Genomic DNA, 14,200 nt, shown 5'->3' with positions numbered 1-14,200 from the left:
AGGCAACAGAATAAGAGGAATCTGAGGAAGGTGGAGAAGGAGACTGAGGAAAATGAGGGTGGGGAAAACAGGGCACTGATGCAGGAAAGGGATTCTGTAAAAACTCAACTTAGGTCCAATTTGTCTAACCTTCTTTGAAAGTTGTCATGCTCATACACTATGTTGATATGCACTTAGACATTCAATGCCAAATCCAGTGCGTGCAATTACATCGCCTGTGCCTGATCTTCCTACTGCCTCACCCCTCTCCTTAGAAACCCTGGCATTGGGAAGCCAGGTGAGTGATGCCACCCTGCTGCCCACGCCACCCTGCCAACCACTATTGATTGACTGGCTGATATCTCGCCTTAATAAAGTAGGTGACGCTTGGATGGTCTTTGCTATCAAGTGTCAACATGAATTATCGTGCCCTTTTAAGAATCAGTGACAGGTGGCAAGTGCACTAAGTCTACTGCAGCCATCCATCTCAGAAAACAAACCAGAGAATATGCAGGGAGCCTTCCTGAGACAATTTAGCTGATTAGCAGGCAGGGACAACTGGTCACCCTGCTAATCCAACCCTGAACTATTTTCTGCAGCTGAATGTTACAGGAGATTGTAACTCAGGGTCAAAAGAGTCCTCCATTGAAGGGGGTTGGACTAGATGACCCTTGTGGTCCCTTCCTGCTCTACGATTCTATGAAGTCCTGAGAATAACTGATTTGTGGTTTATGAGTGGATTTTGTGTTTTGCTCTGCCAGTTTTCCTGGTTCTGTAACAGGTCATCAAATACTGAGCGGAAGGGCCATAACTCAGTGGCAGAGCATGTGATGTGCATGCAAAGCCTACTGTCAGAAGCACAATATGCCTCTCAAAACCAGTTGCAGGGAAACATCATTGGAGAGAGGACTCTTGCGCTCATGTCCTGCTTTGCGGCTTCCCAGAGGAATCTGCTTTTGCCACAGTGAGAAGAGGATTCTGGATTAAGGTGGCCTCTGGGCTAGAAGATGACTCAGATTTTTGCCACAGTGTTCTAGACAGAGGCAAGGAGGCTGAAGTGAAATCATCAGAAAGGAGCACACAGCAGTAGCCAGAATGAGGGAAAGAGGGAAAGAACCATACACAGTATATATTTTTTGCAGTGTAAAGGGGGAGGCTGCTACAAACTTGGTGATGGTATTCCTGTCTTCGACTGGGACAAGTTCCCCCCACCCACGCAAGTTGGTGTCTCCCAGGAAAGGGGTAGCTGGCACCAGCACTGGGATGCCCAGTTGCGGGGGGGGGGGGGGGTAGGCTGTCCAGGATTCAAGGCCACTCTGCCCCCTCACCCTCTTTCTCTTTGTACAGTTTGAGAGGAAGGAGCCACGGGGCTTGGAGCTCCATGGCTTTTAGCATTCTTTTAAACTTCTGCCCACTGCCATGTCTTAGTCCAACCAGCCGATCCACTTATGGCCAACTGGTTGGTGCAGATCAGCTGGGTGGCCCATCTGAGTACAGCCAGATGATCAGTGGTAAAGGGAGATGCTGCACAAATTAGTGATGGACTGACTATGGAACAAAGGAGACAATAAATACAAGGCTTCATGCCAATTCAACAGGTTCCATCACCATATTCGACCTGTTCACACATTGCACGGAAGACATGTGCAGCCCTGCTTCTCTATAATAAATAATAAATAATTTATTATTTGTACCCCACCCATCTGGCCGAGTTTCCCCAGCCACTCTGGGCGGCTCCCAATTGAGTGTTAAAACAATACAACATTAAATATTAAAAACTTCCCTATATCTACACATGTACAAGTCTTTATGGGAAAAGAATGCATGCCCATTGATTTGTATACTCAACTGCTGCATGCAGAGGCACACAGACTGTGCACTTGTTGAATATGACACATGAATGTGCAACTCAACATTTTTTGCACAGGTGTGAACACCACTTTTGGCAATGGAAAAAGTGAGCATATTAGAAGGGCTTGGGAAGAAAGTCAGGGCGTTCAGATGTATTTGGTTTGAGATGCTGATGGAAAAGATAGGCAGTTGGAGATAGAGAAATGCTTGCTGCGGATCAAACAGCTATTGAAGGCACAGCTACAGGAGCCAGCTCAGAAGTTGGCAACCCTCCTGATGGGGACAGGAGGTAGAACAAACTACCCATGGAACATGGGGGGGGCCACTTCTTTATTTTATTTTCTATACTAAACAATAACCACACACTACATAAATAAATATCATAAACATCATAAATATTAAATACAGTTTTGCTGAAAAGCATGTTACCTTTGATCCTTTTTCCATTGTTATACTCACATTTCCAAAACCTCCAATAGCAGCAACTACTTTAATGTCCGATGGACTCAAAGTATGAACTGTAGAGATAAAACGTGGACTGCAGTTTAGAAAAATAGCAGTTTTCCTAATGTCTATTTGCATTAATCAATTTGGAAGTAATGTGTAAGAAGCTACAATTAAAATTTAGCATTTGTATCAGGTTTTTCAGAAAGGTTTTTCACAAAACTGTTAGTGCTCAGTAGATCTTTAGCATTGCACTTGTCCTTTAAGACTCAGTGTTTGTGCACATGCTTGCTTGCTTACCTTACGACTAGCACTGAAGACTGCTTAAACGAATTAAGTGGTAACTATTTTTAGCTGCTTTTATGCTATGTTTGTGGGACGCGGGTGGTGCTGTGGGTTAAACCACAGAACCTAGGGCTTGCCAATCAGAAGGTCGGCAGTTCGAATCCCTGCAATAGGGTGAGCTCCTGTTGCTCAGTCCCTGCTCCTGCCAACCTAGCAGTTCAAAAGCATGAAGTGCAAGTAGATAAATAGGTACTGCTCCGGCAGAAAGGTAAGCGGTGTTTCCATGCGCTGGTCTGGTTCACCAGAAGCGGCTTAGTTATGCTGGCCCCATGACCCGGAAGCTGTACACCAGCTCCCTCGGCCAGTAAAGCGAGATGAGCGCCACAACCCCAGAGTCGTTTGCGACTAGACCTAATGGTCAAGGGTCCCTTTACCTTTATGCTATGTTTGTAAATTGCCTTGAGACACATCATGTAAAAGGTTATCCATTAATTAATTAATTAATTAATTAATACACAAATACACACATATATTAATCCCACACTCAAAGTATCCATTTCTTTGACATCCAGAAAAGTGAACCAAGAACTCTGAAATATATTACCAAATTCTCCCCCCCCCAAAAAAAAAATTGTTGAGAAATAAGGTTCCATTATGTCTTGTTTTCATATGGTCTGACTGTTGTACATTATATACAGTGCAGTCCTGCACATGTCTAAGCCCTATTAAGTTAAATCGAACATATTATGAGGTATGTGTGTGAAGGACTGTAGCTTAACAGTTCAAAAAGTTTGTCTAAGCTTCCATACACACCATATGTTTAAAGCACACTCCCTCACCCCCCCAAAAAAAAACACACCCTAGGAACTGTATTCCTAATAGACCTCCCCAGCATCCTTAACAAACTACAGTTCTTAGGATTTTATATTGGAGGGGGGGTGTTAAATGCATGCTGTGTATACAGTCTAAGAATTGAGAGGGGAAAGTAAGCATAACTCCCAAACTCTGTATTCAACTCAGTGAATGTCTTCTGTTCTAAATATGTATTTCAAAAACAGATACCTGAAGGTGAAGATGAGTGAGGGGAACTTAGCATCTTGCAGGAGAAATGCAAAGGCTGAAAGAAGAAACAATCATTTTTAAAACAACATTTAGTTTGCTCTCTTTCCCCTAAATAAAAAGAAGACCACATCACTATAAAATACAATATCATTTTTTGAAAGTAAGAGGTAGCAATATGGCTGCCCACACTGTGTAAGTCAACTATTTGCTGTTACTTTCCACACACATTTTAAAAAGGTACTCTCTCTCTCTTTCCAGTCTGAATTTTGAAGTTCTGTCTCCCATAAGACCCACATCTATTCCAGCTATCCTTTAGGAAAGCTGTGCGGTTTCTCTGAGGTTCCATTCAGTGGTGATGAAAGAAAATAAGAAGCCTTGAAAACTCTCCAGCCACTAGTTTCCCAGACCTGGTCGTTGGGAGACATGTAGAGTCAAGGAATGATGTCTTGTGGTGAAATGGGATCCTCAGCTGTTTTGAGGACCCTCTCCTTCCCTGGAACATCTTTCCCTGAGTCAAGATGGGTCCTTCTCCCACCAGTCAAGGCTTTGCACCATAGCTATCTCTGCATCCAATGAAAACATGAGGTAGCACACAACCCTAAGACCCTGGTGTGGGTGGGTATCCTAGAACATGTTGCAGAACTTCACGTTCTTAGAACATAAAGTTATTTGATAGGAGATGATCCTGTGACATTTCCTCATTCCCTTTCAGCAGCTGAGGCTTGGTATTGTAGCTCTAAAGAAGTCTCGACAGGGGGGCTATTGTCTATGCATGCAAACCTAAGACTGCAGGCACAGAATTGCAGTCAAGAGCCTCCATGTATTCATCTGTAGTTAGTGCTGGGTTTGGGCCTCAAGTGGAAAACTAAGTTTTAAGAAAGCCCAAGTTCGTAAAGTCTGAGAAACATCAATTATTCCTTTCTTCCTGCCATCATGCAGAAACAGGTACTTGCCTCAGTTTCCATTTCTTCCTTTGCATCATTTTTGGGTGTCAGAACATGAGCTGCAGTCCCTAGAAGACAAAGGAATATGGGTTTTGTTTTATTTCCTTGCTTCCCCCTCCCCTTGCAATCTATGGCTGTTGGTGCATATGGCTGCTTTATTTTTGTGAATTTATGCATTCATTTGGTAATGTCAGAGGCATTTTAACACTAGTAAATCACAGGATGCAAACAGAGAGGGCAAACATGTGCATATAGCTAAATAACAGCCTGCGTATTTTTCACTGTATTTCAAGTAGAGATGATTACGACCCTAAGACTTTTCCTTGGAGTAAGCTCCATTGAACTTAATGAGGCTAACGTATGACTGGGCATGCATAGGATTCCACTGCAAACTATTATCTAAAGAAGGGAAAAGGACAGTTGTGCTGTAAAAATTGGACCTAGAGAGAATAATTTGTCTAACCCAGAGTTAGAGAACCTGTGGCCCTCCAGATACCCAGAAATCACCCTTGGCTGTGACTGGTGGGAACTGGTGGAGTCCAACAACATCTGCAGAACCATAGGTTCCTCATTCCTAGTCTAAAGAAAAACATTATAATTCTGTCAGATAACTCTGTTTTTGAGCTTTTCATAGGAAAATCGCTTAGATGATTTGGTGTACATGGTGCTATTTATTTGAGTATATCCATACTTCAAATCCAGTGGTAATTGAAACTCCTGATGAGGAAAGCAACTATCAGCAATCTGTCCCCCATGGTCACAGGAAACATGTCTCTACTCTTCCCTCTTATAACACACAGACATCCATCTTGGATATAGAGAAAGTGTGTGTGTGTGTGTGTGTGTGTGTGTGTGTGTGTAGAAAGTGGTAGGATTTAGGTTGAGGAATGGCAATGGAGGAAAGGGTGAAATACCTTATTCCCAAAGAATCACTTCCTCAGTCTTCATAGTAGCTACAGCAGACATCAAATTAGTTCCAAAAAGAAGGGAAGTGGGAGATCCAAAATCACAGATCTCTTTCCCTGCACCACCAATGTCTGATATGCCCCTTGTCCACATATCCTAAATTGCCATTCATCTTCCTAGTTCCAGAGGCTCTGCTTTTTGTTCTGTCTTTTCCAGTTGGTTATTGGATGTGCCGATACAAGTGGTTCCTCCAGACAACCAGCTTATTGAGCATTCATCCTGATTTGTTTACACGGAGGTTATATGTCTCCCTGTCAATCAGTCGCTGTTCTGCACTTTGTTGTGCAAATATTTCCCCACCACTTTCCTAACTGCAAACTCACCAAATTTTAAAAATCATTGTACCAGAGCACTGTCATCCACTTTAATTGCACAAACATAGCCCCTCGCCCCAGACATCCTTTTTATTGTGCATGAGGATTCATGCTCATGGTGGTGGTATTAGGGGGGGTGGCACTCAGTCCTACTTTCAGTATTGTCTGAACCTGCAAAGGTTTTGAAGAAGAAGAGGAGTTTGGATTTGATATCCCGCTTTATCACTACATGAAGGAGTCTCAAAGCGGCTAACATTCTCCTTTCCCTTCCTCCCCCACAACAAACACTCTGTGAGGTGAGTGAGGCTGAGAGACTTCAAAGAAGTGTGACTAGCCCAAGGTCACCCAGCAGCTGCATGTGGAGGAGTGGAGACACGAACCCAGTTCACCAGATTACAAGACTACCGCTCTTAACCACTACACCACACTGGCTCTCCATATATACAGCGTCATTTCCAATCAATGCATGTCTCCTAACTTCCTGCTGAAATCCTGCAACTTTTCACACCGCAAACATTCCAAATTTTGTTTGTTTTTTTGTTCCACCTTTGTTGCACTATAGCACCACAGTGTCCTTCCAGATAGCAGAAATGTGTAACACTGAAGAAGCATTGCAGAATTAGTGTAGTCGTAGTACTTATGCACCCTTCACCCAAAGTCCCAGTGTGCGTTGCAACAATTAAGCCACCATGTTAAAAATGGTTTAAAACAATTTACAATCACAGAAATAAGCTGGGTCCTAAAAATATGTTTCTCAAGTGTCAAATACAGGGTAAAGAGATGTGTTGAGTGAACAAAGCAAAACGATCAGGGGTCAATCCAGTATCAATTCACCACTAATGCACTATTATCGCATCAAATCCTCATCATGATCAACTCCCGCTTGGAAACCTATGTCTCCACTGTAGAAGGATGTGCGGATCCAGAATTGGCCTCCACAGTCATTTACGGACACATTGCTAAGATTGGAAAACATTCTTACTCAATCACAAGCGATTGCTGAGAGAGAGATGTTGTAGAATGCACCTGCCCCCCGCCAAACCCTATCCCAGTCTGGAGGGCCCCTTAAACATGATATATAATTGAATCCCTCCTTCAAAATAGCAAGTCTGGAGGTGACCATAGCGTCATATCTAGAACATTTACAGGTGATAAGGGCCTTACCTAAGACAAAAGCCAACAGGAGGGAGAATGCCAGCTTCTTCATGCTTCGTTCCTTCCTTTATGAATGAACACTCCTGGAAAGGTGTGAGTTTTGATTTACAGCGACCTATGCGTGGTCATGAAACGGTCTCGTCCTCTGACTGCTTTTTATACCTTAGTGAGCAGATAACTCAGCTGTCATAAATTTTATTGCCCTTTTCACCATTGAGAAAGAAGGCTATGGGAGCAAAATGATAAAATATTAACATTTCAATGCCACTGCTTAATGTACTTTACACATTGTTACATCCTAGGAGAAGAAGAAGAAGAGAGAGAGAGAGAGAGAGACTGACTAATTTGCCCTTCAGATGCAGGCAGGAACTGCTTTGCAAGTTCCCTTTTTCTGTGTGTCAGTATCCCGTAATATGCCCATCCAATATATCCACACACGCTGCATCCATTACACTCCTCTGCTCACCTGTATTTGAAAACTTCTTCATAATGGTACCAAGTTGCTTGATGCCAAGCTGCATTTGCATATCTCATCAGATGTTAAAAGAAAGATAAACCCTAGACAGGATTTGTAAATCCCCAGGCACAGATTTAAAAGGGAACTCTTGAAAAGTCTGCCTTGCTTATCTTAATGAGGTAAAGGAAGTGAGCTCTTGCAAGGAAGTCTCCTTTGCATGCCAGTCCTGTGGGGTTTAACTGCACTTAAGCAGAAGGGAGGGTCTGTTTTATCAGCAACAACAGCGCTGTGCTTGCCAAAGGAGCACCAGTAACAGTTCTGCCACGAGAATGATTTACTCAATTTTATTCATCGTTTTTATTTATCCCACCCTTCCACCAAGGAACTCGGTATATTGCAAATGGCTCTCCGACTCCCCAGTGTGTCTTCACAACAACCCTTCAAGGTAGGTGAGCATGAGACACAATAACTGACCCAGATCACCCAGTGAGCTTCATGGCCTTCTCAGTAGTGGTTCCTGCCCTGTGGAACACCCTCACATCAGATGTCAAGGAAATCAACAACTATCTGACTTTTAGAAGACATCTGAAGGCCACCCTACATCAGGAATTTTTTTATGTCTAATGTTTTACCATTTTTTATGTGTTGTAAGTCACCCAGAGTGGCTGGGGAAACCGAGCCAAATGGGCGGGGTATAAATTTAAAATTTTTCATTATTATGATTATGGCTGAGCAGGGATTAGAACCCAAATCTCCCAAGTCCTAGTCTGACACTCTAATAAATGTCAGTCAAAGGCGACTATGGGGATGTGGCACTCATCTCCCTTTCAGGCCAAGGGAAGCTGGTGTTTGTCCACAGACAGCTTTCTGGGTCATGTGGCCAGCATGACTAAACTGCTTCTGGTGCAATGAAACACTGTGAAAGAAACCAGAGTGCACAGAAACGCTGTTTACCTTCCCGTCGCAGTGATATCTATTTATCTACTGGTATCTATTTATCTACTGGGACTGGTGTGCTTTCAAACTGCTAGGTTGGCAGGAGCTGGGACAGAGCAAAGGGAGCTCACCCAGTCATGGGGATTCGAACTGCCGACCCAAGAGGCTCTGTGGTTTAGACTACAGTTCTACCCACGTCCCTATTCTAATTAAGACTGCATACTGGCTCAGATGCAGCAATGCCTGCCTTGTCTTAATATAACCCAGAAGCATACAGTGGTTAGAGTGAACACTTATATGTATTCAATATACTAAAAGTATGACATTAAGAATAAATGTTAACAATAAAAATGTGCTAGCAAGCCAATTGGAAAAAAAAGGTTACAGGAATGCTTCACAACTGCAAAATTATTTCTTCGTTGGTCGGGTTGTTTCAAGAGTTCTTAATCCACAAGCATAACCTAAGTAGGTTCTACTGCTGAGTTAACCACTAGGTTAAGGTTTTAAAACATTAGCTCAATGCAGAGAAGCCAGAGGAGTTTGTGGCACAGCTGTATTGCCAGAAAATATTCCCTGAGATCATCTACAAAGAAGGGACTAGCTCAGAGCATTTGACACCTGCGGAAAAGGACAATAGAGTGTGTGTGTGTGCCCACACCCCCATCCAATTCAATGCGCAGAAGCCAAAACAACTGGCAGTCGAATCTTACTTCAGCACTGACAACCAGACAACATCCCTGCACTGAGCACAGCAGCTCATCTTAGGGGGCACAGGGCAGGACACACAAATCGTTCCATCCTCCAATACCTCACCAGAGCTGAATGCTCAGTGCCTGATTGCTGCGCACTTGAACAAATGCTCCATGCAGCAGCAGCAGAGTGCATTGTAAGAGAAAAGTGTCGCAGATGCACTAGGGGTGGGCGACTTTATCAGCTTCACTTTCCCTCAGTTTTTCATTTTCCCAGTCTTAACTTCCGTTCTCCATATTTCCACATCCGTTTGCAAATTTTATAAGAAAAGTCCAGACACCGGAGAGAGGGGCCCCCCACACTCATTTTTCCTCTGGCACAGAGCCACTTCCTTTGTTACCTCGATGGCCCGTGCTTAGGGAGCCATTACCAAGAAGCTGGCCTGGCGATTCTAGCAATTGAATCCTCCATTTGATTTTAGCCCTCGCTGGATCCAGGAATTAGAAAGGACTCAGGCATACAACCTAACCCCATTCCTAACTCTCAACGCTACATATATTTGCAAAGCAATTTTCTCTAGAATATGCATTTGTGCATGTCATTTTCACTAATATATATTCATTTCTAGGCATACTTTACCCCAGTCGATGCATTTCTGTACACATTAAAACAGCACTGAAAAATTCAGAGAACTGTGAATTTTGAAGAACGACTGTTTTGTTTCTTGTATTGTTCCAGTAAGCGCAAATTAGGTGCACTTACCTTTAAAAGTGAACTTGATTTAATTTCTCCCCCATCCCTAATGTACACCCAGAATTCCTTCTGAGATGCATGTCCACTTACTTTCCCAACAGTGCTGTCTACAATGTAGTAGGCAGTATTCTTCATCCTTGGGTGCCGACATGTTATTGGACTACAACTCCCATCATCCCTCACCAGCTGATGAAGATGAAGATGATACCCCTCCTTCTGCCCTGATGGGACTCAAGGTAGCTTCCAGCTCCGCCAGTGGCATGGATGATGGGAGCTGTAGTCCATCAACATCTGAAGACCCAGCATTGAAGAATACTGTACTAGAAGACAATAACTGGGTAACACAGGCAGCGGGCCTGCCCAGGCTAGCAACAAGCAAGCATCACTGCTGCTAGGAGAATGGGAATGACTGATGGGGGACATGTCTCCCCCACCTAAGCTTCCACACTCTGCCTAATGGTGGGGCCAGCCTTGTGGCTGGAAGGTGGAGGAAGTGGAGTGGTACTTACATTTCAGCATTTCCATCCAATGGGTCATTCGCGGTCTTCTGAACTCTTCTCCCAAAGATGTGATGAAATGCACTGCCTCAGCTGTGTAGCATAGGAAACTGGAGCCATGTCATTTACCCAGCTTCTTTGTCTTCTCGTACCATTGCTTTTTTGGTCATCATGGGAAAATTCAAGTCTGCTTTGCCTTGATGGACATTGGGAGGGCCAACACGCTCAGCAGACGTGGAGATTATACAGAACATCTCAGGGGAAAGCTGGAGGGTCATCCCACCGCCCCAACCCACCCACCTCTCCCCACCCCCCTCTGTGGTAATAAAGTCTATCTGTCCATGCAGTGTGCTGCTCCGGAGCTAGTAAAAGCTTTTAATGCAGGCTAGGGAGTAAATGGATTTAAAATGAAGTGCCTTAGGACAATCCACAACACAGATTTGTTTTCTATAGGCACATCATACAATCTTGGGTCTTAAGTGCTCCAGTGAGGGAAAAGGAAAAAAAGAAAGACATATAGCCAACAGTCTCAATATAGTCTCACCAGCACCATATTTTGTGGCCTGCCTAGTTGCCTTATATAAGCAAAGTAAAAATGCAATTTTAAGCTTAAAAAAGGGGGAGAAGAAGCACTCTGTCCAATGGCCGTGCCAGTCTTCCCTAAATCTAGCTCTAGATCTGCCTTGCCTACTCCCCTCCTTACTTTGGGTTTCATTTTCAGCTCGTATATTTCTGATCCCTTGAAAATGCCTGCTTCTCAACCCCACTGGGCAGCTAGGCTCCAGATCTTCCTGAAGGAACACCAAAGTGTTGCCTGGTGTTCTCTCTGTGCATGTTAAAGGAGCACCTTCTCCCATTGGCAGGTCTTTGCTTCCTTGACAGGCGATGCCTGAGGCAGCCCACAGACTATGCCACCAGTTGGAAACATTTCCTTCCCAGTCAATCTGTAAGAACAGCAGGTTCCTCACAGCACCCACCTGAGATCCGTATCCTTCCCAGCATGCAGCAGGCGAGGGCAAATGAAGCCGAGAGGAAATGGCAAGGGCTTTAGCAACATGGTGGATATGGCCCAATAACTGTTCTGTCATTTCCTTTCCCACGACTACTACAAGAAAATAAGAAGACAGCGCAATTTAGGTGGCAGAGCAGTATTTCAAAGCCAAAGGTCTACTGTAAAATAAGAATTCCGGGGACCAAATATCAAGGCAGTGTATACACACTCAGGGACTTAAATATAATAAACTCAGATGGGATTCTACAAACCAGTGAACGTTAGAAGCTTTTGATCCCTTAATTCAGGCATGTCCAACAGGTATATCGTGATCTACCGGTAGATCACTGGACGTCTGTGGTAGATCACCGGCAGATCAGTGGCTCCCTCCAAAGAAGCTAAAAAACTTTGGCTCCCCTAAAAAAAAGCTCAGCATCTTTGCCCTGCACCCCTAAAATGACATGAACCACCAAAAACAGGACTTTCCTTCCTAAAAAAAGCTCAACATCGCTTTTCTCTTCCCTAAAGAAGCTCAACAACTTTTACGTGAACCCCCCAAAAGGGGGTAGATCACTGCCAGTTTTTAACTCTGTGAGTAGATCACAGTCTCTTGGAAGTTGGCCACCCCTGCCTTAATTCAATCTTGTGGCATGAAATATATATATGAGTTTCCTTTCCCTTAACAACAGTACAACAGCATGGCAGGTACGAGAAGGGATTAAACAGCCAAAAAGCCTCACACCACAACCTCTTTTGAAAATTGCAAATATGAAACAAGAAAGTGAGAGGAGGGAGAGGAAAAACAACAACTTGAGCTCCCATTAAAAATAAGAAAAATCCAACAATCCTAATTTAAACACATATAAGCCATCCAAATAGGTATTCAAACAAGATAGTTGCTTATAAGATGCGGAAAGGACAGGGAAATCTTGAGATGCCTGAGTGATTATATTCTTCCAGCCTTGATGTGTAAATCTGAGAGCCGCTATAAGGGCTCACAGGATCCATAGGAACCTAGGAAACTGCCTTATACTGACTCAGACTATTGGGTCCAACTTGATAGCTCCGCTGGTTAGAGTGTGGCACTGATAACACCAAGGTTGCAGGTTCAATCCCCATATGGGACAGCTACATATTCCTGCATTGCAGGGGGTTGGACTAGATGATCCTCAGGGTCTCTTCCAACTCTAGAATTCTATGAATCTATGAGCGCAATATTTTTTCTACCCTGACTGGCAGCTGTTCTCCAGGGTTTTACAGACAGTGTTCTCTCCCAGCCCTCTGAGCTTATGGCCCTTCCCCACTTTTGCTATACATCTCTTAGTTCCCCACCATGCAGGAATATTGTTTGTGGTTCATTCCACATCACAACCTCTCCCCATTTCCATCTTTCCACCTCTGCAGTGGTTTTTGTTCAACTTAAAAGGACCATAAAGAAGGCTGATCGCCGAAGAATTGATGCTTTTGTATTATGGTGCTGGAGGAGACTCTTGAGAGTCCCATGGACTGCAAAAAGAAATCAGCCCTGAGTGCTCACTAGAAGGACAGATCCTGAAGTTGAGGCTCCAGTACTTTGGCCACCTCATGAGAAGAGAAGACTCCCTGGAAAAGACCCTGATGTTGGAAAAGATGGAGGGCACAAGGAGAAGGGGACGACAGAGGATGAGATGGTTGGACAGTGTTCTCGAAGCTACTAACATGAGTTTGGCCAAACTGCGAGAGGCAGTGAAGGATAGGCGTGCCTGGCGTGCTCTGGTCCATGGGGTCATGAAGAGTCAGACACGACTGAACGACTGAACAACAACAACAAAAGTGTGTGGTCAAGGTGATGAAGCAACTCTCCCCAATGCGGAAAAGTTGCACCATTTGGGACTTCGCGGTTTAGAGGAAATGTAAGAAGTGACATGACAGAAGTTTATAGAATTATTCATGGCATGGAAAGAGAAAAGTTTTTTTTTCCTCCCTCCTTCTTATAACACCAGAACTCCAATGAAGCTGAATTGCGCCAGGCAAAAACATTCCTTTTCTCTTTGGCCTTTGGCTAATTAAACAACCCATAGCCTTTTAAACTGCGTTTGTATTGTTTTGTTTGTTATTATGGTATGTATCTTTGTGCTTTTATATTGTAAACGGCCCTGTGATCTTCGGATGAAGGGTGGTATAAATTTTTTAACAACAACAATTCAGGACACATAAAAGGAAGCAGATCTGGAAGGCTCTGCCTGCTTTGCTAAGCATAGGTTGTCATGGTAGATAGGTCAAGTCGAGGCCCTGTTTGCATCTCCATGGCTCAAGTTATTTATTTTGGATTTATTTTTTGCACCACCTCACTCTTGGCTCAAGCAGAGCTCCCGTGGAAACGAAAAACAACTGGAAAATAAAAACACAGACAGGCCCTTGTCCTGGCTGGCAATAGAAGAGGAGCCTTGCTGGATCACGCCAAAGGCCGATTTAGTCCAGCACCGTTTTCTCCCCCGTGGACCTGTGGCAGCAAAATGTAAAAATGGTAGCTCCGTCCTAAATATGTTCACTCTAGAAACTAATTTCTATCGGGCTTATTTTTATTTTAACTGCAAAGGAAAATATCCTCCAGTAACCGACCAGAAGTGAGATCACAAGAACTTTCCTGCCATCTGCTGGACACAATGACAGAATTCTATGCACCTCCAAATAATATTTCGTATTATTCATCTCGGGGACTATGCACACCAAGTTGAATGTCACACTTTGCATCTATCTGATTGCAAACACCTATGTTTTCTGGAGTGGAGTGCTGGGTGGAGTGGGAGGCAAACCAATGGTAAAGATTTTCCAAGCTTGCAGAGTAAAAGAATGTCCCTATTTTCATCAGATAAATGTTGTAGGGTATGGTAGGA

Source organism: Lacerta agilis, chromosome 3 (assembly GCF_009819535.1).
Source record: "Lacerta agilis isolate rLacAgi1 chromosome 3, rLacAgi1.pri, whole genome shotgun sequence".
Taxonomy (NCBI): Eukaryota; Metazoa; Chordata; class Lepidosauria; order Squamata; family Lacertidae; genus Lacerta; species Lacerta agilis.
The sequence above is the reverse complement of the archived record's forward strand: the minus strand, read 5'-3'. Positions refer to the sequence as shown.